Source organism: Coenobita brevimanus, chromosome 104, assembly GCF_032717465.1.
Source record: "Coenobita brevimanus isolate Jiangsu-jjx chromosome 104, ASM3271746v2, whole genome shotgun sequence".
Taxonomy (NCBI): Eukaryota; Metazoa; Arthropoda; class Malacostraca; order Decapoda; family Coenobitidae; genus Coenobita; species Coenobita brevimanus.
This window is the reverse complement of record NC_137057.1, coordinates 39,641,052-39,649,155: the sequence shown is the minus strand read 5'-3', so window position 1 is coordinate 39,649,155 and position 8,104 is coordinate 39,641,052. Positions and strand designations below refer to the sequence as shown.

Here is an 8,104-nt window from a genome sequence, read left to right as displayed (position 1 = left end):
AACAGCAGCCTGAGTCAGTCCACTTCAGGGCGAAGACCTCTTATGATTTTCCATCCCGTCCTACAGTTTAGCTATTTGTCTGGTCCATCGATTACCAGCAAATTTCTTCATTTCATATCTCTATTTTGCTCCTTGTCTGGCTCTTCCTCTCACTCATCTCGGGCCTGCCTCTCCGTCCGTCTGTTGTCTGCTCTGCCTGGGACATGACCTGTTTATATTTCCTCCTTTTCTCCCGCTATCCAGGAAACTCTCATTTCATGTTTAAAAGTTTTCTTTGTTACTTTGTTAAAAACTTTAATATGTCCAACTGTGTCATAGCTAAGAAACAGCCCAGTTAGTTCACTTGGCTGGTCTGCATCTATAGCAGAACTAATTCATATTTTTTCTTGATTTTTACTTTAAGCATTTTGTAAAAAGTCTTCATCTCCAAAGTCACATGTATCTTTAATGAGATCATTGGTGCGATTGTCCTAACCTCCTGCTTTATCCATATTCAGTCCTCGTAAGTTTTTTTTTTTTTAAGTCTGTTGCTGGCATTGTCTCTGTTTACTATTGCCATATCCTGGACTAGCTCTTCAGTCACAGTGTTACTCTTATACAGTTTATAATAAAAATATTCTGTTTAATTCACATTTATTTATTTATTTTTCTCCAGTAACATCTTTCAGAGGAAACATTTGGTTTCTTCCCATCCCAAGCTTCCCCCTGGTTTCTTTCGACTTACTCAATTCCTTGATGTTTATTCAACCCTGCTCATATTATCCTTTCAGACATCTTCGTTTCTCTTATGTTATTAATTTTTTGCTCAGTTGCTTTTCCATTCCGCGTTAATAGCCAATGTTGGAACAGATGAATTCCAGTCACTTTTATTTACAATTGCATTTAGCTTTTAAAAATTAGTCTTCTTGTACTCGACCACTTTCTCGCAACTACTGCAACATGGTCTTTATTGAGTTTAAGTGTAATATTGCTATACAGTGGTCATTTACTAAATTCTTCTGACGAGATAGATAGATAGATAGATAGATAGATAGATAGATAGAGAGAGAGAGAGAGAGAGAGAGAGAGAGCATCTACAGTTTACCGCCTCATAATTCGCCTCACTTTAAATCATCTGACACCATCAGTTTTTCCTTAATTGACTAAATTTGTAAGATTTCGCTTACAAATTAGCATAAGTATTTATTAAGCTCACTAGAGCAATAACTTCTGCTGGTGTTTATCGTGTACCTCTTGAAGGAAGCACACTTGTATAAGTATACAGGAGTAGATCCTTTCAAATTGGTGTTAAAGCATACTTCTATAGTCATCACACACACACACACACACACACAGTATACATACTGTACATACATATATATATATATATGTATATATATATATATATATATATATATATATATATATATATATATATATATGCATTTATAGCAGCAGCCTTAGTCAGTCCACTGAATCACAAACACCTCTCTCATCATTTTCCATCACGTCCTACAGTATTGCTTATTAGCCTGTTTCATAGAATAGCAGCAAATTTCCGAATACCAGCGAATTTCCGCATTTCGTATCTTCATTTTGCTCCTTGTCTGGCTCTTCCCTTCACTCATCTCGGGCCTGTCTCTCCGTTGCCTTGGTTGTCCGTCTGTTGTCTGCTCTACCTGCGACATGACCTGTTTATATTACCTACCTTTTTCCCTGCTATCCAGGAAACTCTATTTTCATGTTTATAAGTTTTCTTACATTAAAATTTTAATATGGTCAACTGTCGCTTACCTTCGAAACAGTCCAATTTGTTCATTGGCTGATCTGTGGTTGCACCCTGTCTAGATAAACTCTTTTGCCTATGTCTGTCAACTTGTGCCTTACCTTCTTAATGGAAGTTTGCTTTCATTCATGCTCTTCCAAGAAGGGGTGGTCGTTCCTAACCCACTCAGTATCGCACAATTGCCTCAGAATGTTGTTTTTGTAAAGTGTTTGAGGGTATGTTTAACTAGAAGATTCTGAAGCATTGTCCTCTCATAAACTCTTATCTGCTAGGGATGCTCCACTGGTGATGTACACCTTGCCTTATGATTTTTGGCCATCCTTCTTTCGGGACTGTGGCGAAACTTTTGTCATTGCACGTGTCATAGTCAAAGCTATCGACCGAGTTTGGCAAAAATTGATGATTTCCAAAGTGCGCTTTTTTGGTTTCTTTCCTGTCTGTGCCTTCATCTCAAGCTTTCCTTGTGGTCGTTCTGTAGCTGCTATTGTAGACTGTCTATGTTCGTCTTCTAAAACTATCGATAGTGGTGTTCCTTAGTTCTCTGTACTCTCACCAGCTGTGTCCCTTCTATTCATAATTGATTTTCTGAACTGCATTTTTATCCTTGTCCACTCTCACTCAGACGGCTCCATCCTTCACTTTCCTAAATGCTTGTTTCGGCGTCCGTTTCTTCAGTTCTTTAAGTCATGATGTGATGAAGCTGTGGTTCACTACTTTCTGACCTGGCTATCATATTTGATTCCATAAATAAATAAATCTATCTATCTATCTATCTGTCTATATACAACATCTACACCTTCTGTCTCGTTACAATTTTCAAAAGGAATATCCCTTAATATTTAACAATACACAGCTCAATCCATCATTGTCTCTTTATATCCTTGGGTTTTCTTTCTCTACGAGTCTTGAAAAGATCATACTACCACCCGTGCAAAAATCTTCTTTTAAGGGTTTACATGCACTAAACCGACTCCGTGTTTTCGTAACACTAGACAGTTGTTGACTTTGTTTAGGCATGTTATTCGCCCGTGTGTTGAGTACATCTAGCATGTTTGGCGTTGGAGTCGTTCCCCACATACCGTTCTTTAAACATGCTTGAATCAAAGGCTTATCGTCTATCAACATCCCCTCTCTCACTGACTCCCTTCAACCTATCCCTTTTCTCTGCAGTGTTGTATCTCTATCTCTGCATCATCTCTGTTTTGGTGCGTTTCTCAAACGTCTATTTGCACCCTTCGTCCATTATCACAGGTCTTAGAACATTTCTGGCAGCACACTACTCAGTCATTCATGTGTGCAGCAGATCAGCTTCGAAACTGCCTTCTTCAGGCTGTATTTTCCTTTGTCTCTGAACCCAGTCACATCTCAGTATAAGTGGATCTTCAAGTTTGCATTGTTGTGATTTGTTTTCCGTGTAAAGAAAAACTTTTGGGATTTTTAGTCTTTGGTTGTTTCTTCATTACATGAAAAAGTACGTTTTTCAATTGCTTATATCTCCTACTTTCGTCTGCTCCATTTTAAGGAAGGGTACCTTTTTCCTCGTTCCACGGGACATCTATCAGTATTTTTCAATGTCTCTCCAAACACTCCTACGTTTGCTGTACAACGACTTCGTTCGCCTCAGTGTGGTAACCTCGCAGCAGCCGACACTGATGATGTTATATGTGGCCGGGTAGTATCGTCATTGTCAGTTGTTGCGGACTCACCACACTGACTTTCAAAGTTCATGGAGAGAAAAACAGGAGAGACGACTGGACTCTTCATGCCGACTGCTCATCCCAAGGTTTCGTTTACAAAGGAGCTTAGACTGTAGAAATTCGTGTATTTTTGACAACTCTTGCTCCGGATCAGCGCTGACTACGCCAAAGTCATCTGCTGCATCGCTGCTGAAGATTAATGACCATGGTTTGACGGAACTCGTCTTTGTTGTATAGAAAGAGGCTGGTGCTGGTGAGGGACCCCTTCACATGGTGGCATCGATTTAGCCGGGCAACTTCGCTAACTGGTTATACGAACGTCTCTCAACTCCTTCCCTGTCCAGTGAAAAGAACTTGGTAGACTGCAAGATAGTAAACTACTAGAAAAAATTTTGAGTTGGTGCCTCGTATGTCCAGTTCAGGCACTTAGTGTCAGGGGAACACTTTTCATATGATCCGTAGTAAGGAAACTTGCCAGTGTAGTTGCACCTGATTAGTATAGTTCCTTTAATGACTGGAATGCACAGGCTTCAGCACCAAGACAAAGCAGTGTTTCCTTGAAGAACTACCATTAAGGGTTATGTTGAAAAGGGAATTATATATATTTATACATTACCGTTCCTTAGAGTTCTAGTGCAATTGAATTCATATAATACTTTTTATCATTTAAAACCCCTTTATTCAGAGCTGGTTAAAAAATGATTATGATCAGTGTATTAGTCAGGTAATAAAAACAATGTAAGATGCTGCTTTAGATTAATTCACATACACACTTGTGCGCATGCGCGCGCGCGCGCGCGCACACACACACACACACACACACACACACACACACACACACACACACACACACACACACACACACACACACACACACACACACACACACACACACACACACACAGAATGGAGATTGGTCCTGGTTTAGGTTCACGTTTGTTCAGGTCGATTCAACGGGTTCCATGTTATCCAAGAATTCCAAGAACTCCACCAAGCAAGCATGAGATGAATTCGAGGAGCTGTGGAGAGAGAGAGAGAGAGAGAGAGAGAGAGAGAGAGAGAGGAGTTACAGGCGTTGTGCATGTTTTTTTCAAGTCACAGATAAGTTATAGAGGTTATGGATTTTATTTTTTTTTTTTTTCAGTTTAGACCAACCATGGCGTAACACTTAAAGTAATTTTTCCACAAGAGTGATGATGATCGTGAAAGTGAGTTTCGTATCTTAATACATATGTTTTTACTATAAAATAAAAAGGATCAGATGATAATTCTCTCTCTCTCTCTCTCTCTCTCTCTCCCCATCAATTTTTCTATATCTATCTGTCGTACTCACAAAGCCAAGCTTCGACAGCAGACACAGGAGGACCGCCACGAGGCTTTCAAGGCCGAAGATTACTAGCAAGTTATCCAAGATCACCTCAGCTGGTGTGCCGACTGTGGTAGAGGAAGGGGAGAGGGTCGATTAGGTCAAGTGATTATAGAACCTGCCTGATGTTTGAAGGGACGCAGGGCAGAGCAGGACAGGGCAGGGTAATGAAGAGGAATGGAGGACAGGGTAATGAAGAGGAATGCATGGCAGGGAAATGTAAAGGAGGGCAGGGAATGGCAACATAATTTAGGGGCAGGCAGGGCAGAGCAAGGCAGGTGAGCAGTGTGGGGGAATGATGGAGGGGGATTTGACTGAGAGAGAATAAATCTTTCTCACTCTAGTTCTATAGGAATCATTGTAATAGCTTTGTCATCGACATCGTTGTTGTCTTGTCATTATCTGAACTCTACATCCCACAAATATAAACAAATTAGCCAGAAGATTTAAAAGATTTTCCACACCACATAGAAAAACAAATTAGCAGGAAGATTCAAAAGATTTCCCACACCACAAATAAAAACAAATTTGCCTGAAGATTAAACAGATGCGCCACACTGAACTACTTGGTGAATCCAGTTTGCAAGAATAAGCTGAAAAAAAGTCTTCATATTAAATGGAAGAAGTTTATCGAATACAAGAAAAGCCGAGGTGATGACATCTAACAAACACATGGAGTCGAACGCTATATAAGCTTGATCGCTCAAGTGTAGGAGGAAATATAGAACTGTAGAAATTTAAAAGTGCCCAAAGCACCAGACAGAACTATGGGATCTCAAGCAAGTCGTAGGATAGGAGAGGAGGCATATTAGGGCAATGTGAAGCATGGGGAAGTAGGAAAGCAAAGTGACCCTGACGGTCCTGTATTGATGCATGCATCGATTTTTCAATACTAGGGACCGAAAAAGGGTGCAAGTGCTTTGATGAAGTGCTGCAGGTCTGTATGTAGAGTTAGATGACTTAGCAAGAGAAAGAGGACATTGAAAGAGTATGAAAAACCAGGGACGTGTTAAAGTAGACGTAGTGCAATGGAATGTGCAGATCAGGCTATGTTATGATATAGCCAATAGAGAGAAGGTGTGGTGGGAGATTGACGACAGTATACAGATTAGTTAATGAGGGAAATGATGAGGTCTAGACGCAGCAGGAAGGATAGTGTTGAAATATTTTATTAACTAGAGGTGTGACCGAATGTGAGAAGTGTGTATGATATAAAGCAAATTGGAATGAAGTGGCTTAGGGGAGAACAACTCTACCAGTAACCTGCGACGGCAAGAAATGAAGCAACTGGGGTAAACCGTGCATTAGAAGAGGATGAGAGTGAAGTAATTTTAAGAGATCTTTACATAGCCCATTAAAATAGACCGCTGAGAAACAGAATGAGAGTGACTGAGGTTGCTTTCTCCTGCTTTCCGGCACCACCAACCTGGAATGAGTAACATGTGGTGAGAATGGAACAAAGTCATAGTACTGCCACCAAAATAATATAAAACAGAGTAAAACAGAATCACAAAAAATGAAGATATGGTATTGGCGCCAGAGTAAAACAAAATCGCATAAGTCAAGGATCTGAGAGTCAGAGAAAAACAGAATCACACAACACAAAGCTAAGATATGGGAGCTAGAGTAATCACATAACATAAAGAATGGGTGTGAGAGCAAGATTAAAATGATCACATAACATAAAGCTGTGGTATGAGAGACAGGGTAAAACAGAGTATGAAAATTAGCATAACACAGAGTGACTATATCAAAATGAGAGTAAAACAGGAATAATATGAAAATCAGCTTAAGACAGAGTGACAGTGTGAGAATCAGCCTAAAACAGTGACAATGAAAATCAGCTTCTAATTTAGTGACATTATGAGAATCAGAGTATGAGAGAGTGCATTGTGAAAAATCAGTGTAAAACGAGTGACGGTATGAAAATCAGCGTAAAACAGAGTGACATTACGGGTAATGTTAGGGAGAAGGTCCAAGTTCACTTCCAGTTTTAACTCTACGACGCAGTCTGTCAAGGTTCCGATTATTGTGTCCAGCAGGTCTTGGGTGAGATCTCCGCAGAGTATGTCAAGTACCAGGATGCAGCCTAACACGCTGAGCTGGCATACGGGTAACGGAAGCGGCCCCTGACATAATACTCCGACTGTAGAGGTTTGGTAGAACATCGTTATTAGAGGCTGGGAGAAAAGAGGGAGGCAGGGAAGGCATCTGAAAGAGGGAGGAGGAGAGAGGGAGACAGCGGATGAAACAGGAAGGTCGGAGAAAAAAGGAGAGGAATGGGTAGACAGTTGGAGGTAGTGAATGCTCTCCTTCACATATTGCTTTGGCTGTGGAGGGTTTAGGAGATTGTTAGTAGAGGGGCAGGTGAAGGAGGAGGCAGAGGAAGAACGGAAAAGACTGAGATAAACTGAAAAGAACGGGGAGGCAAAGATAGAGGAAGAAAGGCTCTTCCTCATATGCTACTTTGGCTGTGTGAATGGTTGAGACTTTAGAGCATAGCAATATAAATCTAAGTGTATTATGTAATGCAGGTTTTGGTAGATTCGACCCATCCATTACTTGTAAAATAATGCAAATAAAGTAACTTCTTTCAACTAAGCTTGTGACAGTAGGAGAAAGAACCTGAGTTAGAAAGTCTTCGAAACTTTCTCCAATCTCCACAAGTCGGTATTGAGTAAATGAGTGAGTGAGTTGGAGCATCCGTTGGAGTATGAGTGAACCTGCACGGGGTGCAGCGAGTGCGAGTGTCTGTGGGAGTCAGTTAAGACTGAGGGAGTGAGAGTGTACAGTAGAAACGTTCTTTCAGCTGCGTTAGGTTTAGTGCCTGTGTGAATGATACGTGTAAGTGAATCAATAAGTACAATAAATACTTCTGAAGAGATGTAGGAGTGTGTGTGTGTGTGTGTGTGTGCGTGTGTGTGTGTGTGTGTGTGTGTGTGTGTGTGTGTGTGTGTGTGTGTGTGTGTGTGATGTCTGATACAATCTATTACCAGCGAGTGTACGAATGCATGTGTAGGTGAGTATGCATGTTAAAAGGAGAACAAGCGAATGAGAGTGACATTCAGACGGCAACCAAAACACAGACACTAACGAATCCCGCGAATAACAGAGTCAATGAATTCGTTGGACCCGCTGCAGGGCAGTAAACTCTGTGCCAGACTTCCTCCGGCCAGAAGACCCATGACGAAGAGGCTGTGAAGGGCCGACCGCATGGTGGTGGTTGTGGTGGTGGCGCCTGTAGGGGAAAGCGAGAGTGAGTGTGTGAGTCGGGAA

At 41.0% G+C, this 8,104-nt stretch overlaps 1 long non-coding RNA gene across 1 annotated transcript; it reads right to left on the bottom strand.

Annotated features, from left to right (window-relative positions):
* Positions 1 to 4,439: 4,439 nt before the first annotated feature.
* LOC145415940 (uncharacterized) lies at positions 4,440 to 6,925 on the bottom strand. The gene is made up of 3 exons (XR_013900186.1): positions 6,783 to 6,925; positions 4,796 to 4,896; positions 4,440 to 4,481 (listed from the first exon to the last, which is right to left on the bottom strand). It is a non-coding gene; the product is annotated as an uncharacterized LOC145415940 (long non-coding RNA).
* Positions 6,926 to 8,104: the final 1,179 nt, after the last annotated feature.